This window comes from Pogoniulus pusillus, chromosome 16 (genome assembly GCF_015220805.1).
Source record: "Pogoniulus pusillus isolate bPogPus1 chromosome 16, bPogPus1.pri, whole genome shotgun sequence".
Classification (NCBI taxonomy): Eukaryota; Metazoa; Chordata; class Aves; order Piciformes; family Lybiidae; genus Pogoniulus; species Pogoniulus pusillus.
The window spans coordinates 5,034,572-5,050,516 of record NC_087279.1 but is presented as its reverse complement, the minus strand read 5'-3'; the positions used below and the strand labels follow the sequence as shown (position 1 = coordinate 5,050,516).

At 49.1% G+C, this 15,945-nt stretch overlaps 1 long non-coding RNA gene across 1 annotated transcript in view; it reads right to left on the bottom strand.

The window, feature by feature from the left end:
- LOC135182193 (uncharacterized) overlaps nt 1–15,945 on the bottom strand; it is a 55,658-nt gene that overhangs the window by 25,570 nt on the left and 14,143 nt on the right. The window contains exon 2 of the long non-coding RNA XR_010305086.1: nt 14,575–14,705. This is a non-coding gene — a long non-coding RNA (uncharacterized LOC135182193). The remainder of the gene's footprint in view (nt 1–14,574; nt 14,706–15,945) is intronic.

The window sequence follows — 15,945 nt, the reverse complement described above, 5'->3', positions numbered from 1 at the left end:
TGATCAGAGGGCTGGAAGCTCTCTGCTGTGAAGACAGGCTGGAGGAGTTTGGAGTCATTCAGCCTGGAAGAAAAAGAAGGCTCTAGGAAGATCTTACTGCAGACCTTAAATACCTATTAGGTCCTATAGGAAAGATGGGGACAAATTTTAGCAGGTCTGTTGTGACAGGACAAAGAATGATGGTTTTAAACTAAAAGAGGGGGAATTTAGACCAGATGAAAGACTTTTTTTTTCTACCATGAGTGTAGTAAAACACTGGCTCAGATTGTTCAGAGAGATGGCAGATGCCCCATCCCTGGAGTCATTCCAGATCAGGTTGGTTGGAGCTCTGAGCAGCCTGCTCTACCTGAAGATGCTCCTGCTGACTGCAGGTGGGAGTGGACTAAATGACCTTTAAAAGTCCCTTCAAACCAAACCATTCTGTGTTTCCATGACTTTGCCATTGCTACGAGACATTGAGAGCACCAAATGCTGACGTGAAGCTAAGCCAGGTGAGGTTTGAACAAGGCACTGTGACACCAGAAGCATGCTGGTTCCAGGACAGAGACAGCTGAGCCCAGGACAGTGCCACTCACAGGCCTTCAGAGCCACCTCTGTACCAAGGGCTGAGCAGAGAAACCCCAAGTTAACAGGGACTTTGCTGGAGAAGTACCTGTCCACAATGTTTTATTGACCATATGGTTTCCAGCTACACTTCCTCCATGCAGGCATTCCTCAGCCCCACACTTATCTGCATCCTGGCCCATGCTGACTTGGCAACTTTAGGATGTCAGTGGAAGAAACATCACACACATATGTACTTTAGCATCATCACGTGCCAGCAGCTCAAGGTCCATGGATATGCTTCCTCCTTCCCTTGTGCCTTTTATGCCTTTTTACCAAGTAAGCAGTTTTGCACTTACATTTGCCTTCACAAACACTTCTTTTGGAGCTAATCTTAATACTCAGGAGAGATGCAAGGCAGACAGCATGAGAGAGTGAAATTTTCTGCTTCCAGAGGAGATAGCATGTTCCACACCAGCAGGCATGCTAGCTGGATGCCCCTGTGATAATTGCCACAGAAAAGCCTCCTGGAGATAGCCTGCAGAGCAGCCAGCACTTTTTCCTCTCACTGTCCCACTAAACCCATGCTGAGGGGGGAGGTAAATCTCCTTCACCATTCCCACTCTCTCTGAGCAATCCCTCTGTGGGCAGAAACCTCAAGCTCAGGTTTCACAGGACACCCAGGACAGGTGCAAGAGCAGCTCCAGCCTGTGGAAGTGAGTCCTGTTCCTATTGGTGAGGAGGAAGGCAGGGAGGGGCAAGAAAGCCAGTGAAAAAGAAACAGGTGAGATGTCAAAGATGCACAAGTCTCCCTAGACTCCTCAAGCTGGACCCTACAGCAATGCTTTCTGGCCAAACCCCTTTACTGCAGAGCACTTGCATCCCTGTGGCACCCCAGAAACTGGCCAAGCTGTGCCCACTGGTGGCAAATTCCACTGCAGACAGCTTCAGAGGCTGGAGAGACTTTGAAAATTAATTTACAGGCACTGATCAAGGATCAGTGCTGGGTCCAGTCCTGTTCAATATTTTTATTGATGAGCTGGATGAGGGAATTGAATCCAGCATCACTGAGGTGGCAGGTGACACCAAGCTAGGAGCAGCTGTGGAGCTGCTGGAGGGTAGGAGAGCCCTGCAGAGGGACCTGGCCAGGCTGGATGGGTGGGCAGAGGCCAATGGGATGAGATTGAACAAGGCCAAGGGCAGGGTTCTACACTTTGGCCACAACAACCCAAAACAGTGCTACAAGCTGGGGACAGAGTGGCTGAGAGCAGACAGGCAGAGAAGGACCTGGGGTGCTGGTAGAGAGCTGAAGATGAGGCAGCAGTGTGCCCAGGAGAGCCAATGGCATCCTGGCCTGGATCAGGAACAGTGTGGCCAGCAGGACAAGGGAGGTTATTCTGCTCCTGTACTCAGCACTGGTCAGACCACACCTTGAGTGTTGTGTCCAGTTCTGGGCCTCTCAATTCAAGAGAGATGTTGAGATACTGGAAGGTGTCCAGAGAAGGGCAACAAAGCTGGTGAGGGGCCTGGAGCACAGCCCTGTGAGGAAAGGCTGAGGGGCTGCCCAGGGAGGTGGTGGAGTCACCATCCCTGGAGGTGTTCAAGAAAAGCCTGGCTGAGGCACTTAGTGCCATGGTCTAGTTGATTGGACAAGGCTGGGTGCTAGGTTGGACTGGATGATCTTGAAGGTCTCTGCCAATCTGGTTGATTCTATGATTCTTCCAGCATGCAGATTTGTTTCTGCAGGTATTTGTGGGCAGATGCTATCTTGCTTCAGTGCCCTCTTTCCATGCCTCTGCCTGCTTACAAAAATTCATCAGAGCTGGCTTGGTTTGGTATTCCAAGCTCTTCATCACTCTACAATTCTCAAGCATGTAACACAATGGTATGGGACATAAAGCCCTTGCCCCAAAGTGCTGTGAATGTCTCCAAATGACAGCCTTTTATCTCACATTTTATAATCAATGTGGAGTTCTTTTTCTATATATCCAGCTTTGAAGTTTTTTTCAGAGATCAAAAAGGGACCCCAGGTGGTAACTTAAGTTAGTGTAACTTAAGTTAGCCTGGAGAAGAGGAGGTTCAGGAGGGATCTCATTGCTGTCTACAACTACCTGAAGGGACATTGTAGCCAGGTAGGGGGTGGCCTCTTCTGCCAGGCAACCAGCAACAGAACAAGGGGACACAGTCTCAAGCTGTGCCAGGAGAGGTTTAGGCTGGATGTTAGGAGGAAGTTCTTGCCAGAGAGAGTGATTGGCATTGGAATGGGCTGCCCAGGGAGGTGGTGGAGGCACTGTGCCTGGAGGTCTTCAAGCAAAGCCTGTCTGAGGCACTTGGTGCCATGGTCTGGTTGACTGGATAGGGCTGGGTGCTAGGTTGGACTGGATGGTCTTGGAGGTCTCTTCCAACCTGGTTGATTCTATGATTCTATACCCAGGGAGCAGAAAAATGTGGCCCTAGAAAGATGCAAATAGAAGGGCAGGCTGGCAGATGACAAAAGGAGAAAAAGAAGGTGGTATTTGGGACAGTCTGGTGGTGGAGACACTCCCAAATGAAAGACAACAACGAGATCTAAGCTGGCCTAAAAGTAAAACTTTTGTCTCTGGCAATAAGGTTTGTACTGGGAAAAGGGAACAGCAATAAAGGACTTTTTAAAGGGTTGCTATGTAACTTTAGACTTTCTCCAAATATATTACCTTCTCCTTCAAAGGGACTGACTTAATTTTATTTTTATTTTTTAATAATGCAATAATCAATAATAGATTAAATCTTCATTCCATTACAAATCCTTTTGCACAGTAACAACAGAGGAGGAAATCTCTGGTGGTGCATAAGAGGAGGTAATTTGAACTAAAAGCTAGATGAAGTGTGCTTTACTCCAGAGCTAAGCAAGACTATCCACCCAGACCTTTCCTTTTTACAGGCTTCATGTTTGATGAAACCCTGTCTGAAAAGCTCTAGCCTGTGAATGTTACCCAGGTCCCTTGTTTAGCTCTACAATAACTGCTGAGAAAGATCATAGAATCAAACAGGTTGGAAGAGACCTCCAAGATCATCCAGTCCAACCTAGCACCCAGCCCTAGCCAATCCATGACACTAAGTGCCACATCCAGTCTTTTTTTGAACACTTTGAGGGATGGTGACTCCACCACCTCCCTGGGCAGCCCATTCCAATGCCAATCACTCTCTCTGCCAACAACTTCCTCCTAGCATCCAGCGTAGACCTCCCCTGGCACAACTTGAGACTATGTCCCCTTGTTCTGTTGCTGGTTGCCTGGCAGAAGAGACCAACCCCACCTGGCTACAGCCTCACTTCATGTAGACAGCAATGAGCTCTGCCCTGAGCCTCCTCTTCTGCAGGCTGCACACCCCCAGCTCCCTCAGCCTCTCCTCACAGGGCTGTGCTCCAGGCCCCTCACCAGCTTCATTGCCCTTTTCTGGACACCTTCCAGCACCTCAACATCTCTCTTGAATTGAGGAGCCCAGAACTGGACACAGGACTGAAGGTGTGGTCTGACCAGTGCTGAGTACAAGGGCAGAAGAACCTCCCTTGTCCTACTGGCCACACTGTTTCTGATGCAGGCCAGGATGCCACTGGCTCTGCTGCCCACCTGGGCACACTGCTGCCTCATCTTCAGCTCTCTACCAGCACCCCCAGGTCCTTCTCTGCCTGTCTGCTCTCCAGCCACTCTGTCCCCAGCCTGTAGCACTGCTTGGGGCACACCACTGGTGGCAGCTGCCTACTGGATGTGGCACCATTCACCACCACTCTCTGGGCCCAGCCCTCCAGCCAGTTCTTGACCCATTTCAGAGTGAATCTGTCCCAGCCACAAGCTGAGTGTTTCAGTACAGGACACACCAAAGCCCTGTCTCACACATGGTGTGGAAAGGGTTAGGTTGACCACACACAGCCATGCAGGACCAGGGATGCTCAGCTCAGTGCTGCATGTACCAGCCCAGCGCTCCCCTAGTGCCCTTCCAGCCAGGCTGTGTGTTACTCACGTTTTATGGAAAGCATTTTTACAAGCAACCCAATATTAAAGTTAGGGATTTTGGTAAAATGTGTGTGTTAGGGTTCACATCATAAAAAAAAGGCACAGGATATGCAACACAATCAAGCTAACAGTGCTGGAACCTCACCTTTTGGCGTCCTTTATATTCTGTTACTTTAACTGCAAATTTCAGTCGACTTAAAAATCTAAGTGCTACTTTCACAGAGGTTTTACTTTGCATCTTGTACAATCAGGCTTCTCAACAGTGGTTTGGGATATGGGTGCATTGGAGAGCAAAGCCTTGCAGCTATGTTCTCCCGCATCACCTGCAAGGCCACAAGCAAAACTGTGCTGATGCAAATGAGTTGACAGAAAACTCGTTTGAGGTGAAAAGTCCTGTTAGCTGTAATCACTAGATTCTTAACAGATGTTGTGCTGGAGCCAGCAGCTTCTCACTATGGTATGTGACCGTGGAAGAACATTTAGACACCAGGCATTGCTTTTAGAGCCCACTGAGGTGCTTGAACCCCAAAGGGAAAAAAGTTACAACACATTTAAAAGGAACCTTGAACCTGGAGCTGTTAAGAACAGGCTTGTCACAAGAACACCTAACTACAGAGCTGTCAAACACCTCACCGCCTCTCCACAGGCTCAGAAACCCAGTTCCAGCTGGGGAAGCCAGAGTGGAAACTATGTGAGTCACAGCAGTGAGGTCACCTCCCTCTAATCGTGCAGGCAGAGGGCTGGGACTGTCTGAGGAGTAAGCCCCAGAGCAGGGGCAGGCAGGAGGGCAGGCTCAGCTCCCAGCAAGATGTGACTTGTGTATCCCAGTGTGCTGCTTGTAACTGAGCACTGGTGGCAGCTTCTGCAAATGCTGGAAGGGAGCAATCAAGATGCCCTTGATTCCAGAGAAGTAATTGGTCTGAAGATGCTGAGTCAAAGAATAATACTAATCAAGCCTGTTTCCAGAGAGATTTTAATCTCAACAGCCAGGTTGGAGAAGGAGCATGTGTCAGCTGGAGCAAAATGAAAACGAACCAGAATGATGATTTTGTGCTGGGGCTGTGCTTCCCAAGTCACTCCAGACAACAGACTTTAGAAAGAAATAAAACTCCCAAATGCTGCAGAGGAAAAACACCCCTGAGGAGCAAGCCTTTGGCTCCAAAATGCAGCATACCACAGAATCACAGAAACATCCAGGTTGGAAAAGCCTCTCAGGTTCGCCAAGTTCAGCCTATAACCCTACTCTACAAGATTCACCTTAAACCATATCCCTAAACACCACATCCAAGCGACCCTTAAACACATCCAGGGTTGGTGACTCAGTCACCTCCCTGGGCAGCTCATTCCCGATCTCTGACCACTCTCTCGGTGAAAAACTTTTTCCTAATGTCCAATCTAAACTTCCCCCTTGTTCTGTCTCCAATTACTCATGAGAAGAAACCAGCAGCAGCCTCTCCACAATGCCCCTTCAGGTAGTTGCAGACAGCAATGAGGTCTCCCCTCAAGTTCCTTTCTCAAACTAACCATCCCCAGCTCCCTCAGTCGCTAGGCTGGATATTAGGAAGAAATTTTTCACAGAGAGAGTGATTTCCCATTGGAATGGGCTGCCCAGGGAGGTGGTGGAGGCATCGTCCCTGGGGGTCCTCAAGAAAAGACTGGGTGAGGCACTTAGTGCCATGGTCTGGTTGATTGGTTAGGGCTGGGTGCTAGGTTGGACTGGATGATCTTGGAGGTCTCTTCCAACCTGGTTGATTCTATGATTCTATGATTCCTCATAAGTCCTTTCTCAAACTAACCATCCCCAGCTCCCTCAGTCACTCCTCATAAGGTTTATTCTCTCTTCTAACCATCCCCAGCTCCCTCAGTCGCTCCTCAAGATTTGTTCTCCAAGCCCTTCACCAGCTTCGTTGCTCTCCTCTGGACCGGCTCCAGCACCTCCGCATTTCTCTTGTGTTGCGGCGCCCAGCACTGAGCCCTGCAGCCCCTTCCCCCCTAGCTGCACAGGCAGCAGCGGTTGCAGGCTGTGCCTCTCCCCGCAGGGAGCGCAGGCGCTGGGGTGCCCGGGCCCCGGCTCCAGCCGAGCTGCCGAGCAGCGCTTGCCGCAGAGCCGCGCTCCAGCCCCGCGGGCACGGCGCTGAGGCACGGGGCCCTTCCTACGCTCCGCAGCCGATAAGCAGCGCTCGCTTGAAAGCTGCCATAAATCACAGTGTCAGGCAGCTTTTACAGTCTAATTGAGCCCGGAGCCCTTCGATAATAAGCCCTTGAGAAGTGAGGGCAAGAAAGCATTTCATAACCCGGAGCTCAGCAGGGCTCTTCCCAGCGCAAAGCGCTGCTACCCGCAAGGCGCTGTTTGCGGAGCGCGTCCAGCGGAGCAGCCGCCGCGGGCGATGGAGCGCCAGCTAAGGGTGCCAGGTAACTAGATAAAGAAACAGCGCTCATCCACAGGGAGAAAATAAGGCACCCAAAGGCCAGAGAGATAAAGCAAATCCTGCTCTGGATGTCTTCTCAACTCTGCTGTCTCCAGTTTGTGGAAGAGAGGCATCTCAGCCTGTTAACTCCCCAAAGCCTGGACTAAGACAAGAGCTTATCCCTCAGCAGAAAAGGGTCTTTACAAGATTACAAGACTAAAGCTACCTAATCCAAGTCTGAAGTTCTGCCTTGAGCATGGTTAGACAGGGTGGCCTCCAGAATATCTCCACCACACTCCATTCTAGTGTGATTCCATAAGAAAAAAGATCAATTAAAAAAATCACATTTCTACCTGACCACACTGGCCTGCAGCCATAGACTCATTCCCAGCCAGACCTGAAGCAATAAGCTCAGCAGACAGACTGTCCTCATGCCCCTGGGTAGATCATCCCCAGGAGTGACTGCTAACATCCAGGGTGAAATAGTCACCTTGTCTTCTCTTTCAGCCAGACCCAGCTTCACCTCCTATCCATCAGAAGCTATCACATTCATCCAGGAGATTACCAAGCCCCTAGACACGCTCATTAAGCTCTTAGATAGATAAGGAAGATTGAGCTCTTTCAGTCTTCACAGACTTCAAATCGCTTCTAGTAGTGCTGTGCACTTCTCAGCAGAAGTAATTTCCATTTTAAAACCACATACACTGCAACTCAACAACTGATAATTGACTGACAGTTATGACAATCAACCCAGCAGCAATAACCTCCCAGCATCTTTCAAAGAGCTCTCAATAGACACTCACATCGGCAAAGGCAGATCCTGGCACAGAGGCCACAGCCTGGGTGGTCCTGAGTTGCTTCAAAGGATCAGGATGGGCAACACCAAAAGTTTAAGGACCATCTCGAAGAACCTTCAATTACTCGCAGAGGGAGAAGACAGGCTGAAAGAACACAGCCATTGTTTGCAAGCAGGCAAGTGTTAAAATAAGTAAGCAATCAGAGCTGCTAGGCTTCAAATGAACCACACCTTGAAATACTCAATCAGTTAATTGTTAACATTTGCTTCAAGCAATCTGTTAATTAGTCTGTGACTGGCTTCTTTCATCATCTTTTTAAAGGTTTTCTCAGTTCCAGCATCTTAATTATTTGCCTTCATAGTGAACCATCTCAATGCAGGCAGACCACAGAGCTTTCTTAAGGAGCAATAGGTGGCTTTTTTCTTTTCCTCTTTTTCTTCCTTAGCATGGTTTTTTTGTCTTTCGTTGTTCCTTGTCCAAGAGTGAGGGCTTACTGGAACAGAGCTGGGAGTGTGAGATACAAATGAAGGAGCAGACCTGCTCAGATTTACTGGGACACTGCTAAGTATGGCTCCGTGAAACAGGGAAAGATTTCTTCCTGTGTTCCATACAGACATGTCTGGAGGTAAATATTCTATCACAGTATCATCAGGGTTGGAAGAGACCTCACAGACCATCAAGTCCAACCCTTTACCACAGAGCTCAAGGCTAGACCATGGCACCAAGTGCCACGTCCAATCCTGCCTTGAACAGCTCCAGGGACGGCGACTCCACCACCTCCCCGGGCAGCCCATTCCAGTGTCCAATGACTCTCTCAGTGAAGAACTTTCTCCTCACCTCAAGCCTAAATCTCCCCTGGCGCAGCCTGAGACTGTGTCCTCTTGTTCTGGTGCTGGCCACCTGAGAGAAGAGAGCAACCTCCTCCTGGCCACAACCACCCCTCTGTTAATATCTGATCATTTGCCTTTGTAAAACAGCAGCACTCCTGAAGAGGAAAGAGACTTCTGCAAAGAGGTACTGAAACCAGGCAGTCCAGAAAGCAAGGGCATGGGAATGTCATGGATGAGTTGGAAAAAGTCACTCACACCCTGATCATTCTTTCCTTGACATCAGCTCAGCAGCAGAAGACAACACAAACATTCAGGCTCCACAACTAAATTGTTCTCCCTCCTCTTGGCTTCCCAGTTGGAATAGGTACGTCACATTGCCCAGGGCTCCTGCCAGCACCCCGGATGCTTTGTGTGGGCTTGCATTAGCCTCCCAAAAACCAGACCCTTCCATTGACTGCAATGAGGTCAATGTACGAGTGAGAGGAGCCTCCAGCCAGACGTCCCCAAGCCCCCCAAGCACTGGCTGAGAAGGAAAGCTCAAGTCAGCAGATCTGCCCCCGTTCCAGGGAGACCAACCTTACACGTCCCTGCAGATGGAGAAGTGATAACACCGATGCCTCTTCTGAGGCAGATTTAAGGCTGGCATTGGGCCCAGGGATTTTGCAATTCCCTTCTCTTCTGTACAAAGAGCTGCCTCGAAGTGCTGTTCCCTCAATAGATATTCACATTCTCCTTTTATCCCAAAGCTGGGTACAAACACTTTGTAAGGAATACATCCCCCTCTCCGCTTCCTACCATCCCTCCTTTTTCCTGCCTGCTCAGAGCCCCGGGTAAAGCTCTTTTCCATGCTAAATACGCATCCAACCACTGTTAATGAGCTTTGGCCAGCTCGAGAGGAGTTTTGACAGGCCTGTTGAAGCAGTGCCAAGCAGAGATGAATGTTTGGCTTGGACCAGCACAATGCTCTGTTTGTCTCATTGTTGCATTGGAAGTGTTAGCAAACTAATGTGACAGGATGGAGACGCACACAACTGAAAAATGACTGAAAATATAATTCTGTGGCAGCAGTGACTCCTGAAGGATTATTTGTCTCCTGTGACTTTCAGGGAACTTTTCTTTACGGGCTCAATATAAAGACAGGTCTGTGTGCTCGGGGAGAGCCATCAATTAGTTTTAAACCTAGATGTAAGGAGCTGCATTCTGCTCTTGCTTCCTGAGATTTACTTTTAACTCAACCAGGCACTCCACCACAATTATTTACTTTTTCCTTTCCAAAAAGCCATGCATTTAGCTCCTTCTGTAGTCCTGTGGGAGCATGAGCTCTGCTCCCTGCTATGTGGCAGGGCCCCAGCATAGAATCAGTCAAGGCTGGAAGGGACCACAAGGATCATCTAGTTCCACGCCCCCCTGCCATGCCCAGGGACACCTTACCCTAGAGTAGGCTGCCCAGAGCCCCATCTAGCCTGGCCTTAAACACCTCCAGCCATGGGGCCTCAACCACCTTCCTGGGCAACCCATTCCAGGCTCTCACCACTCTCATGCTCAACAACTTCCTCCTCACATCCAGTCTGAACCTACCCACCTCCAGCTTTGCTCCATTCCCCCGTGTCATAAAAATCAACCAGGTTAGAAGAGACCTCCAAGATCATCCATTGCAACCTATCCCCCACCAGGAAGTTGTTGTCAGAGAGAGTGATTGGCATTGGAAGGGGCTGCCCAGGGAGGTGGAGTCACCATTCCCAGAGGTATTCAAGAAAAGCCTGGATGAGGCACTTAGAGCCATGGTCTGGTTGATTGGACAGGGCTGGGTGCTAGGTTGGACTGGATGATCTTGGAGGTCTCTTCCAACCTGGCTGATTCTATGTCTGCTAAAGGTGCATATCACCCCCAGAACAAGGAGATGTTAAGTGTACCCACTTGCCTAAAGGATTACTCAGCTTCACTGTAGGTTGGGTAGTTTGTTTCTTTAATTTTTTTTATGGCCAGCATGGCACTGACAACTGTTTAGCCAAACTCGATGTACAGGAGGCAGAAAAGAAACAAACCATGGACATGTATTTAGACTGCTGGTACAACAGTGTAAACACTGAGGGTCATTACAAACATAATGTAAAACAGTGGCTGCAGCATAAGGCTGCCTTTGCAAATTCCTTCCCTTGGAGCTATACTTTCAACTGCTCACAAGTTAAAGAGAGACAAGGCCTGGAGAAGAGGAGGCTCAGGGGTGACCTTATTGCTGTCTACAACTACCTGAGGGGTGGTTGTGGCCAGGAGGAGGTTGCTCTCTTCTCTCAGGTGGCCAGCACCAGAACGAGAGGACACAGCCTCAGGCTGCACCAGGGGAGATTTAGGCTGGAGGTGAGGAGAAAGTTCTTCACTGAGAGAGTCATTGGACACTGGAATGAGCTGCCTGGGGAGCTGGTGGAGTCGCCGCCCCTGGGGCAGTTCAAGGCAAGGTTGGACGTGGCACTTGGTGCCATGGTCTAGCCTTGAGCTCTGTGGTAAAGGGTTGGACTTGATCTGTGAGGTCTCTTCCAATCCTAATAATACTGTGATACTGTGAAGGCAGTGCTAAACACTTAGAATCATAGAATCCGTCAGGCTTGGAAGGGACCACAAGGATCAGCCAGTTCCAATCCCCCTGCCATGGGCAAGGACACCCTACCCTAGATCAGGACTTCCAGTTTGTTGTCCTTCAGCTCTTCATAGTCCTGAAAGATTTTTCAATTTGGGTCTTCTTATCTTGTCAGGAATATTTTGTTTTGTCATTATACACATGGCAGTTTACTAGCAACTGAAAGTATAAATACACATTCCAGCCTTAGGAAAATTGTTAGGCTCCCTAATAAAAAGAGTGGATGTGGTGCTTGAGGCTATCGTCCAGTGATGAAGGTTGGACTGGATGATCCTGGTGGTCCTTTCCAACCGTAGAGATTCACAGTGATGAGGTGTTGAGCTGAGGGATTTGGTTTAGTCAAGGACTTGTCAGTGTAAAACTAATGATTGGATTTGAGGAGCTTGAAGGTCTTTTCCCATCGAAGGGATTCTGGGATTCTGTGACAGAGGCAGGTTGTCATTTGGAGAGTTGCATGTGCAGATGCTACTGGTTGCAGCTCTTTGGGGGTGATGCACATTCAGCCGGTGCAGGCAGCAGTACTAAGGGGAGCTTCTGGAACTGCACCAGAAATGACTACAAACTTGGACAAAAAAAAATTCATGAAGAGTCTTGCTTCCATTTCATAAACTCTGGTCCACTCCTCTGGAACTTTTCCATGCTCTCCTAATGAAAATTTTGTCCCAGGAGCCATCAATTGTTGTTGAAAGCTGAGCCTTTGGTAAGTACAGGGCAGGGGGGGAAATCCTGAGATTGCATTAAAAAAGATAGTGATGGAAAACTCTAACAATGCTGATTGTTTAGACTTTCAAAATGAAACACTTTTTAGATAACCTTTTTTTTTTCACTGGGAGCTTTCTGAGCACATTTTTTCACCTGGTTCCAATCTAGGCACTGCTACAACACAAAGAGCAAGAACATGCAGTGAGGAAGCATGCAAGAGAGCACTTCCAACACAGCAAGGCTTCATTTTTCCATATTCCCCACCAAATCTTGTGGTTTATCACAAGAGAACACAGCATAAATCCAGCTCAACATGCAACATAAACCCTCCAAGGCATGCAGCAGCTTAAAGGGATGGTCGCAAACATCCCTCTCTCCAGATTGCTGGTTCATGGTTGAAAGGCACTGAAACCTCTTTCTCCCTGCTGATGGCTGAATGGATTTACACCAGACAAAGTGGTAATTGTGCTCTAGTCCTGCTGAAGAAATATCTCCTTCAGAAGGAGCCCAGGAAATATTGTCAAAGCGTAGGACACAGAGAGAACAGGAGGGGTGAAGAGGATCACAGAAACATCCAGATTGGAAAAGCCCCTCAGGATCACTGAGTCCAACCTATAACCCTACTCAACAAGGTTCACCTTAAACCATATCCCTAAGCACCGCATGCAAACGACCTTGAAACACATCCAGGGTGGATGACTCCACCACTTCCCTGGACAGCTCATTTCAGTGCCCAGGGAGGCATCATCCATACCCCTGAACCATCAGAGTTGTTGAAATGTGCAAGTGACCTGGTCAAAGGACTGTAGTACAAGCTATGGGAAAGATCAACCAAACCACTTCTCCATGAAGCAATGTTCCCCATGGGTACAGGGGATGGGGATGTCCAGGACCATCCTACTGCACCTGCAGATCTCTGCACCACAGCTAAAAGTGCCCACCCTTGATGCACTCCTCCTGCAGCTCCATAAAGGAAGGGTGCATGAAAACCAGCTCCAAAAGTCAATTATCTATTGAAAGTACAAACCCCTCCTGCCTCAGCTTGTAACCAGAGGAAATGTGAATCCATGGAGAGAATCATAGAATCAACCAGGCTGGAAGAGACCTCCAAGATCATTCAGTCCAACCTAACACCCAGCCCTAGCCAATCAACCACACCATGGCACCAAGTGCCTCATCCAGGCTTTGCTTGAACACCTCCAGGGATGGTGACTCCACCACCTCCCTGAGCAGCCCATTCCAATGGCAAATCACTCTCTAGAAGTGAAGAAGGAGCAAAGTTTAGTTAAGCATCTCCAAGATGCTCTGAGTCCCAATGCTTGGGACTTAAGACACCATTCCTGTGTGGCTCTGTGGTGCTCTCCACTGGCTTATCAAACCTGCTCTTGAAATGATTTTGGCCTTCAACAGATTTGCTAAACAGCATAATATGAAGATCAAGGAATAAAGAGGAGGACAGGCAAAATAAGATTAATGCTGTGGATAGTGTCTGAGTGTAACCAATGCCAAGTAGCCAGAGGGCCACGTGTCAACAATTTAATAGCACACAACACAAAACACCACTTTCAAAACAAGTATTTCATTGGCTGCTTCCCCTTGGAATCAGATAAAGTGTATCACTATAGAGAGATTTAGCTTTGATCTGTTCTGCAGCAGAAGGTCAAGGGTGTCTAAAGCAGCTATTCAGAGATTGAGAGTAATAGAATTAAATGCCTCAGATCACTTGATACATCTCTGAGCTCTCAGCATCCCCCAGATGTGAAGCTGGCCCTCAGGGTGGGGAGCTGGGCCCCATGCCCCTAGCTGGCAGATAAATTGGTTGCTGGATCTAAGCCCAGGCTGCTCATGCCACCCCCAGAGCTCACAAGGAAGCATCCTGGAGGAGGTTGGTAGCACAGTCACACGTGGATGGCAGCCAACTCAGGGACACAGTTGTCTGGCAGAGCCACCAACCCCAGCCCACCTGTACAGTCCCATTAGTTCAGACTACATATCAGGAATGTGTGTGAACCTGTTAGGAGCTTACATGGGGCTGGAGAGGGGTCTGAAAGCCAGAATCACCAAATCACAGAACCACAGAAGAGTAGAGCTTGGAAGGAACCTCTGGAGATCATCTAGTCCACCCCCCCTGCTAGAGCAGGCTACACAGACTGCACAGGGCAGTATGCAGACAGGGTTGGACACACTCCAGAGAAGAAGATTCCACAACCTCTCTGGGCAGCCTGTTCCAGGGCTCCAGCACTCTCTCAGCAGAGCCTTCTGAAGTTCAAGTGAAACCTCCCATGTTCTGGACTCAATTTTGTACAGAAAGCCTCTTTATTTCTAGGAAGACAAGGCAGCACCTACCTCCATGAAGGATTCATCCTGCACCAATGAAGGCACATTAGTTCCAGATGTTCATTAAATCTGATCATTGTGAGGATCATTTAACCCCCAAGCAGTTTTCCACCCATGCTGATGGCAACAAGCCTGAACTCTTGCCATGCTTTTTGCTGTTTCTTGCAGATGAGACAGTCATGGGACTGTGCACAGCACTTCACATTCAACGCCCCCTCCCCCCACATCTTGTGTTGGTCAGCAATGAGGAGAGCAGTCAGTGCTGGGCAGGATAAAGGAGAGCCCAACCCCCATGCACAACACGGACCAGCAGCACTCCAGTGGGCTTACCTGGGAAGAGACAGTCAACAGCACATCTTCTGTCTGTGCACTCCTTGGAGACAATACAGTGCCAGGAACCAGTTTCACCTACTCTCTTATTCCAGTAGGTGAGAAAGATGCCCGCGGGGCGCAGCTCTACCCTGCAAAAAGATAGATGAGGTGAGAGCTGGTGGCAAATAACAGCATCACAGTTTCTCACAGCACCACTGTGCTGCCTACGTCTGCTCTGCCAGCTGCAGCATTCAACTAGAGGATTAGCCCGTCCAGCACACATCTGTTATAAGAATCCTTCAGAGCAGTCACAGAATCACAGAATGTTAAGGGTTGGAAGGGACCTCCAGAGATTGAGTCCAACTTCCCTACCAAAGCAGGATCATCTAGGACAGGTCACACAGCAACACATCCAGGCAGGCTTTGAAAGCCTCCAGAGAAGGAGACTCCACAACCTCTCTGCACAGTCTGCTCCAGTGCTCTGTCACCCTCACCATAAACAAGTGTCTCCTCGTGTTGAGGTGGAACCTCCTGTGTTCCACCTTGTACCTGCTGTTCCTTGCCTTAGCACTAGGCACCGCCAAAAAGAGCCTGGCACCTTCATCTTGGCATCTCAGATACTTATAGACACTGGTAAGATCCCCTCTCAGCCTTCTCTTCTCCAGGTCTCTCACAGGAGAGCTGTTCAAGTTCCCCAGTCAAACCCATAGCTCCTTGTCAGACACTCTCCATAGAATCAAGTGGTTGGAAGAGACCTCAAAGATCTGGCAGAGGAGGTGCCACACAGAACACCTCCAGAAGGTCCTGCCACAGAAGGTGACATAGAAGCATGGAATAGTTGGGTTGGAAGGGACCTTTAAAGGTCATCTAGTCCATCCTCAGGCAGTCAGCAGGGACGTCTCCAACCAACCTGATCTAGAATGGTTCCAGGGATGGGGATCTACCACTTCACTGAGCAACCTGGGAGACTGCATCACTACCCTCAGGGTATCACAATATCACCAAGGTTGGAAGAGACCTCATAGATCATCAAGTCCAACCCTTTTCCACAGAGCTCAAGGCCAGACCATGGCACCAAATGCCACGTCCAGTCCTGCCTTGAACAGCTCCAGGGACAGCGACTCCACCACCTCCCTGGGCAGCCCATTCCAGTATCCAACGATTCCTCCTTATATCCAGTCTAACCCCCTCCTCTTTTACTTCAAAACCATCATTCATTGTCCTGCCACAATGAGCCCTCCTAAATATATTGCCCCCACCAAGACACAATCTCCCATCTGAGAGGATGATGGCATCAAGGTTTGTTCCTGGTAAGGACACTGTGCAGTAGTCTCAGCACTCTCCCAAAGCGTGGGTACCGATTTTAGGAGGGGGATCAGGTGGAGAGCC